The sequence below is a fragment of the Theropithecus gelada genome, chromosome 1, assembly GCF_003255815.1.
Source record: "Theropithecus gelada isolate Dixy chromosome 1, Tgel_1.0, whole genome shotgun sequence".
NCBI classification, from domain to species: Eukaryota; Metazoa; Chordata; class Mammalia; order Primates; family Cercopithecidae; genus Theropithecus; species Theropithecus gelada.
The window spans coordinates 2,212,485-2,219,805 of record NC_037668.1 but is presented as its reverse complement, the minus strand read 5'-3'; positions in this window follow the sequence as shown (position 1 = coordinate 2,219,805).

Below are 7,321 nucleotides of genomic sequence, written 5' to 3'. Positions count from 1 at the left end.
CTCCTGCTGTGTGGCCTGGTTCCTAACAGTCTATGGACTGGTACCAGTTCCTGGCCCTGCTGTGGATGACTTCAGAAAAATCACAACTTCATTACAAAAATACGAGTTTTATAAAATATTTTTTCAGATTATAAAAGTAATGTAAATGTATTATTAAAAATTGGAAAATGTAGAAGGAATAAAGAAAGAAATTAAATCACCCATAATTCTAACCCTTAGTAATAGCCTCCATTAACATAGTCATTTTTCCTTGCAATTAATGGCTCCTTTTCATCTTTTTTTCTATGTACAGGTATATGGCTTACCTTATTTATTTATTTATTTATTTATTTATTTATTGAAACAGAGTCTTGCTCTGTCACCAAGGCTGGAGTGCAGTGGTGTGATCTTGGTTCACTGCAACCTTCACCTCCAGGTTCAAGTGATTCTTGTGCCTCAGCCTCCTGAGTAGCTGGGATTACAGATGTGCACCACCATGCCTGGCTAATTTTTGTAGTTTCAGTAGAGATAGAGTTTCATCATGTTGGCCAAGCTGGTCTCGAACTCGTGGTCTCAAGTAATCTGTCCACCTTGGCCTCCCAAAGTGCTGGAATTACAGGCATGAGCCACTGCGCCCAGCCCCATGGGTATTTTCTATTCTCATTTATTCCTTAATATTATATGATTAGCATTTCCTATATCACTCAGTATTCTTTAAAAACTATGACCAGTAATGATTGCATAAAATTCCACTGTAAATGATGAACTATTATTATATAACTATTCTCCTAGTATCAGATATTTAAGGTGTTTCCAAGTTTAAAGATAAAGATATCATGAGGGCAAAAGGAGACAACTGGTTCTATGTACCCTTCTGATCAAAGTATACAACAGCACATATGAAGTATTCTTATAAAAACAACTGATCCAGAACCTGGTTAAATCTCTACATTGAATTTCCAAATTTGTAGAAAATATAAGTGACAGAGGAACACGTTAGTGACATATTGAGGCTGCAACCAGAAAAATTCAGATATTGGGAAACTCTATAGGACAAATAAACAAGTTTTTCATCAGATAACCTACTGAGGGAAAGAGATGAGGAGAAGGAGACCTAGAGATGAAAAGTGTTAAGAAACATATTGACTAATTGCAATGTATGAATATTGGATCCATATTCAAACAAACTTTAAAAAATTTGAGACAAATTATTGGATTACATTAAGAGATTATTAATTTTTAGAAGTGATGAGTATTGTAGTTATGTTTTTAAAAACAAATCTTTATCTTTTAAAGATTCGTACTGAGATTGTTATGTTTGATAGGGTATACGTGGGATTTGTTTCAAAATAATGAGGTGGGGCAGGGAATAGTGTGTGGTAATATAGATGAATGAATATTGGCTGTAATTGTTCAGGCTGAGTGATGAGTGCATGGGATTTCATTTTACTATCTGTTTATTTTGGTCCTTTTTTTTTTTTTTTTTTTGAGACAGGATCTTGCTCTGTTGCCCAAGCTGAAGTGCAGTCACATGATCTCAGCTCACTGCAAGATCACAGTGATCTTGCAGCTCACTGCAAGAGCCTCCTGGGCTCAAACGATCCTCCTGCCTCAGCCTCCTGAGTAGCTGGGACTACAGGCATGCATCACCACACCTGGCTAATTTTTGTATATTTTGTAGAGGGAGGTTTCATCATGTCACCCAGGGCTGGTCTCCAACTCCTGGACTCAAGCAATCCACCTGCCTAAGCCTCCCAAAGTGCTGGGATTACAGGTGTGAGCCACTGTGCCCAGTCGGTACATGTTTTATATTTGCCATAATTAAAACTTAGAAAAGAAACAAAGGAAAAGCAAGCCAGCATTTCTGACAGCCATGTGCTAAGCTGAGCTGTGGAAGAAAGAGTCGTGAGTAAGATAGACCTCACTCTTATCCCAACTCTCACACTTACTGGCTGTGTGTCTTTGAGCTGTTTACCTAAACTCTCTGAGCCTCAGAGCCCTCACTTCTAAAACTGATATTATGAAGCCTGCCTCACAAGGTTGTTTTGAGGAGAAAACATGATATTTTCTGGGAAAGGGCATGCAAAACTAAGGAATGCTGGATATTTTATGTTAAGGTATAAGTAAAGCGTAGGGCTGGGAAACAAAGGGGATATGCATATTTCCCCTTCTCAGGGAGTTCAGACTCCCCATTTTTTGCTGGTTGCTTAAGAGTGAGGTTTTCATAGAAAAATACATTGGTGCACCATTTTAATTTTCTTGTCATTTCTTTTATTATATATTTTTGAGTTGTTTTCCTAGTAATTGCCTTGAAGATTACCATTAGCAACTTAGTCTATAATAATCTAGTTCAAATTAATACCAATTTAATTCTGATAGTACACAAAACTTTGCTCCTATTTGGCTCTGTACCTCCCTCTCCTTTATGCTGCTATTAACACAAATTATATCTTTATACATTTTTTTCCATTGACATAGATTTATCATTAATGCTTTATGAATTTTTTTTAAAAAATTAAATAGGAAAAAAATACATTTATACTGTCTTTTATGTTTACCTACATAGTTACCTTTACTGGTGGTTTTATTTCTTTGTGTGGATTCAAGTTACTATCTAATATATTTTCAATTTAGCCTGAAGGACCACCTTAGTATTTCTTTTAGGTTGGATCTGTTTAGTGGCACTCTCTCAGTTTTTGTTTATCTAGAAATGTCTTAATTCCTCCAACATTTTTGAAGAATAGTTTTGCTGGATATAGAATTCTTGGTTGACACTGTTTTCCCTTCAGCGCTTTGATTATGCCATCTCACTGTTTTCTAGCCTCTCTGGTTTCTGATGAAAAATCAGCTGTGAGCCTTATTGAGCATTCTTTGCATGGATGAGTTACTTTTATCTTGTTGTTTTCAAGAATCCCTCTAATAATGGTCACCAGAGGCTGTGAACAGTAGTCAGGGTGGGGGTGAACAGGGATCGGTAATGGGTACAAAAATGTAGTTAGATAGAATCAATAAGATCTAGTATTTGACAGCACAACAGGATGACTATAGTCAATAATAATTTATAGTACATTTAAAAATAACAAAAGAGTATAATTGGAATGTTTGTAACAAAAAGAAATGATAAACGCTTGAGGTGGTGGATATCCCATTTACCCTGATGTGATCATTATGCATTGTGTGCCTGTATCAAAATATCTCATGTATCCCATAAATATACACACCTACTATGTACCCACAAAAACTAAAAATTAAAAAAAATAGTCCCTCTATGTCTTTTGAACGTTTGATTGTGACGTGTCTGTGTTCCTCTTTGAGTTGATCCTACTTTGAGTACATGGAGCTTCTTGGATGTGTAGATTAATGTCTTTCATTAAATTTGGAAAATTTTCAAACATTATTTCTTCAGATATTCTTTTTTTTTTTTTTTTTTTTTTTTTTGAGATGGAGTTTTGCTCTTTCACCCAGGCTGGAGTGCAGTGGTGCAATCTCAGCTCACTGCAACCTCTACCTCCTGGGTTCAAGTGATTCTCCTGCCTCAGCCTCCTGAGTAGCTGGGATTATAGGTGCCTGCCACCACACCTGACTAATTTTTGTATTTTTAGCAGAGGTAGGGTTTCACCATGTTGGCCAGGCCGGTCTCAAACTCCTGACCTCAGGTGATCCACCCACCTCAGCCTCTCATAGTGCTAAGATTACAGGTGTGAGCCACCACACCTGGCTGAAATATTCTTTTTATTCCTTTCTGTCTCTCCTCTCCTTCTGGGACTCCCATTATGTACATGTTGATATGCTTGAAGATGTCCCACAGGCCTCTGTGGCCCTGTTTATTTTTTCTGTTCTTCATTGTTTCTTTGTTATTTATCTTCCTCAGACTGGGTAATCTCAATTGAGATAACTTCAAGTTCATGGATTCTTTCTTTTGGCTGTTCAAATCTACTATTAAGCCCCTCTGGTAAAATGCTCATTTCAGTTATTGTACATTTCAATTCCAGAATTCTATTTGGTTCCCCCTCCCTTTTTTTTTTTTAGATGGAGTCTTGCTCTGTTGCCCAGGCTGGAGTACAGTGGCACAATCTTGGCTCACTGCAACCTCTGCCTCCCGGGTTCAAGCAATTCTTCTGCCTCAGCCTCCTGAGTAACTGGGACTACAGGCATGCGCCGCCATACCCAGCTAATTTTTGTATTTTTAGTAGAGATGGGGTTTCACCATGTTGGCCAGGATGGTCTCGATCTGTTGACCTTGTGATCCGCCTGCCTCAGCCTCCCAAAGTCCTGGGATTACAGGCGTTCCTTGTCTGTATGTTCTCATCTTTATTGGTATTTTCTATTTGGTGAGACATTATTCTCATATCTTCTTTTAGTTCTTCATACATGTTTTCCTTTAGTCTTTGAACACTTTGGAATACCTGATTTAAAATCTTTGTCTAGTAAATCTAATGTTGGGGCTTCCTCAGAAGCAGTTTCTATTGATTGCTTTTCCCCCCGTGTATAGAGAATACTCTTTGTATCTTTACATGCCTTGCATTTGTTGTTGTTGTTGGAAGCTAGACATTTAAAATAATATAATGCATCAACTCTGGAAGTCACATTTTTACCCCCTCCCCCAGGATTTGTTGTTGTTGTTAATATAGAGAAATACTCTGAACATAGCAGAGGACTTGGGCCCAAATACCCAAAGAGTTTCAAACTTGAAACTCCTCTTCAGGAGAGTAGACAGAGACTATTTCCTGCATGTGGGCATGGAGCTCTTTTCAGGAAAGCCAACATGGAAAGTGTACCAATAGTGCCCTCTGATAGTGACACCTTTTGGAAGATCCCCTAAATATCACAGGCCAGGTGATGGCCCTGCTCCCACCTCTGAGATTCTTCAGCCTCTAGTCTTTGGTCCGTCTTCTCAGAATCACTAGAGCATATTAAGCCTGCAGACGTCACACTTGGTGGTCCTGATCCAGCCTTGCCCATGAAACCCCAGCCCAGACCTGGACAACCTCCCCTGGAGATCTTGCTGGGTGTGGGAGAACAAATTTCTAGCCCTTTCTTCTGGGAAAGTTGTAATCAGGCACAATAAGAATGATGACAAAGCCTGCTGCCAGCTGGAGTGATCAATGGCCAGGTGTCACCTGGCTCAATAATTAACCAGCGGGTTGGGATATGTCCAAAGGGTGGGCAGGAAGAAAACACATGGGTCACAAAGGACTCAAGCCAAGAGAAGCCAGGAGGGACTGCCAGTCAAGAGAGGCCTTTTTCAGAGACCCAGGCAGTGGACACACCACTCAGGAGAGGTCCTTTTTCCTTTCCTGGTGGATTTAGGGATAGCAGCAAGACTGAGAAAACAGGAGTCTGTCATAGGCACCTTTTGCCCAGTTTCAGACTACACAATCCTTTTGAGGGGACAAAGAAGGAGAATTCTAAGGCCCTGGGGACCCTCAAAGCCCACCAAGCTGGCACGAGCTGTCGTTTGTGCATGAAGCATTTGCTAAATGTCTGCTAGAGTGTGATGTTACGATGCTGTATTTGAAAACAGGCAGATCTGGCTTCAAATCCAGGCATTGCTACTTGCCAGCTGCTGTGATCTTGGCTGAGCTAAGTTTCTCTAAGCCTTAGTTTCTACATCTATAGATCAGGATGTTAGAACCTCGCTTACAGGGCTATTATAGGATAGAATGCAATTGCATTTTTATAGACTGCCTCATACATACCAGTAAATAGTAAATAGCCTTCCATTCGATCTTGTTGACAGTCTTGGACAAGGAAGAGGAACAGACCGTGCCTGACTTCCTGTTACCCTTATATGGCTTCCTTTGTCTTAATCTTCCTGAAGTCCTGCAGAGTGCAGCATCCCTGGTCAGGTTCCTATTAGACATCTTTCTAATTCTATTCATACTTTATGACTAGATATTTATTTGTGATTGTTTTACTAATACCTGTCTCCTTCACTGACTCTTTTATTTACCATTTTTTCCTCAGTGTGTGGCAATCAATGGGGAAATGAATGAATAAATAAGGATGAGGCTCTTGCCTTCACAGACCTCACTAGATGCACACACATGAGGAGGACAAAATAGCAGAGTGACTGGGGGAAGACGTCTAAGACCTCAAAGCAGGGGTGGGGCCTGTGGACTAGAGAGGCTAAAGTCTAACTTGGGGTTCTCCCCTAGCCCTCCTCAAGGAATTCACTCGAAAACTCCCTGACCCAGCCTTCTGCACTGCCCCAATGCATAACCTCTTCTGACTCAGCCACCCAGTAGTGGAGCTGAGTCAGTATGGACTCTAGATGGTGCCATAGAGGTCAACCTGTGGGCTTTCCTGTGGTCCAGCCACTTCACCATGGGGCTTTCCAAGCTAGTGTGGTCCACTTGCTCCCTCAGCAGTCCCAGCATTCAGGAGCAGAGCCTGGTGACTCCCCTACCCCTCCTAGAGCCTGAAGAGGGAAACCAGCAAACAAAAGTGCTGCTGTGGCAGAGGAGGCCTTCACTGGGGCAGGGGACATGTGCTCACTGGGACATGTGGCCTTTTCTCTTCAGGGCTGCCTGGTCACTGCCCTCACCAAATGACTTTAGTGCCTTATTCAAGGGGTCTTTGGACACCCACCCAGGCCCTGCATCTAGTCCTGTCACCAACCTTCTTGCCACGGCCCACAGTCTGCACGAGGTTAACCTCAGGCTTCTTCCTCGTCTCCTCTGATTCACTTTCCTGCCTCTGGCCGGATAGTGGTTTGGGGTTTGGCCGTGGTCTCTGCTTATATAGTCCAAGCCAGAGTTCCTGACCCTGCCTGCTCACCGGCACCCGTAGCAACCCAAGGCCACTTTCCCCTCCAGTCTCCTACCTGGCTCTTCTTGTCAGCCAGAAATCCCTGAGCTACAAGCTCTCTAACTGCTCATCCCTGTGGGAAGCACCCAGCTCTGCCACCTTCCTCTGAGAACAGCCAGGGCCTGGTAGCATGCTGGTCCCCCAGGGCTTGCCCAGAGGGGAGCTCTCTGTTTGGCTTGGGCACTGTTGGACCAGCTGGCAGGCACATTACCAGTACACATTTTATTCAGGGGCAGCCCTTTGGAGCCCACAAAGTGCTTTTGGGTTTGTCATTTCATTTGAACTGCAGTCCAGGTATACCTGGTTTGTACTCTTTTTTTTTTTTTTTTTTTTTTTTTTTTTGAGACGGAGCCTCGCTCTGTTGCCCAGGCTGGAGTGCAATGGCGCGATCTCGGCTCACTGCAGCTTCTGCCTCCCGGGTTCAACTGATTCTCCTGCCTCAGCCTTCCGAGTAGCTGGGATTACAGGCGTGCACCACCACGCCCGGCAAATTTTTGTATTTTTAGTAGAGACGGGGTTCTACCATGTTGGT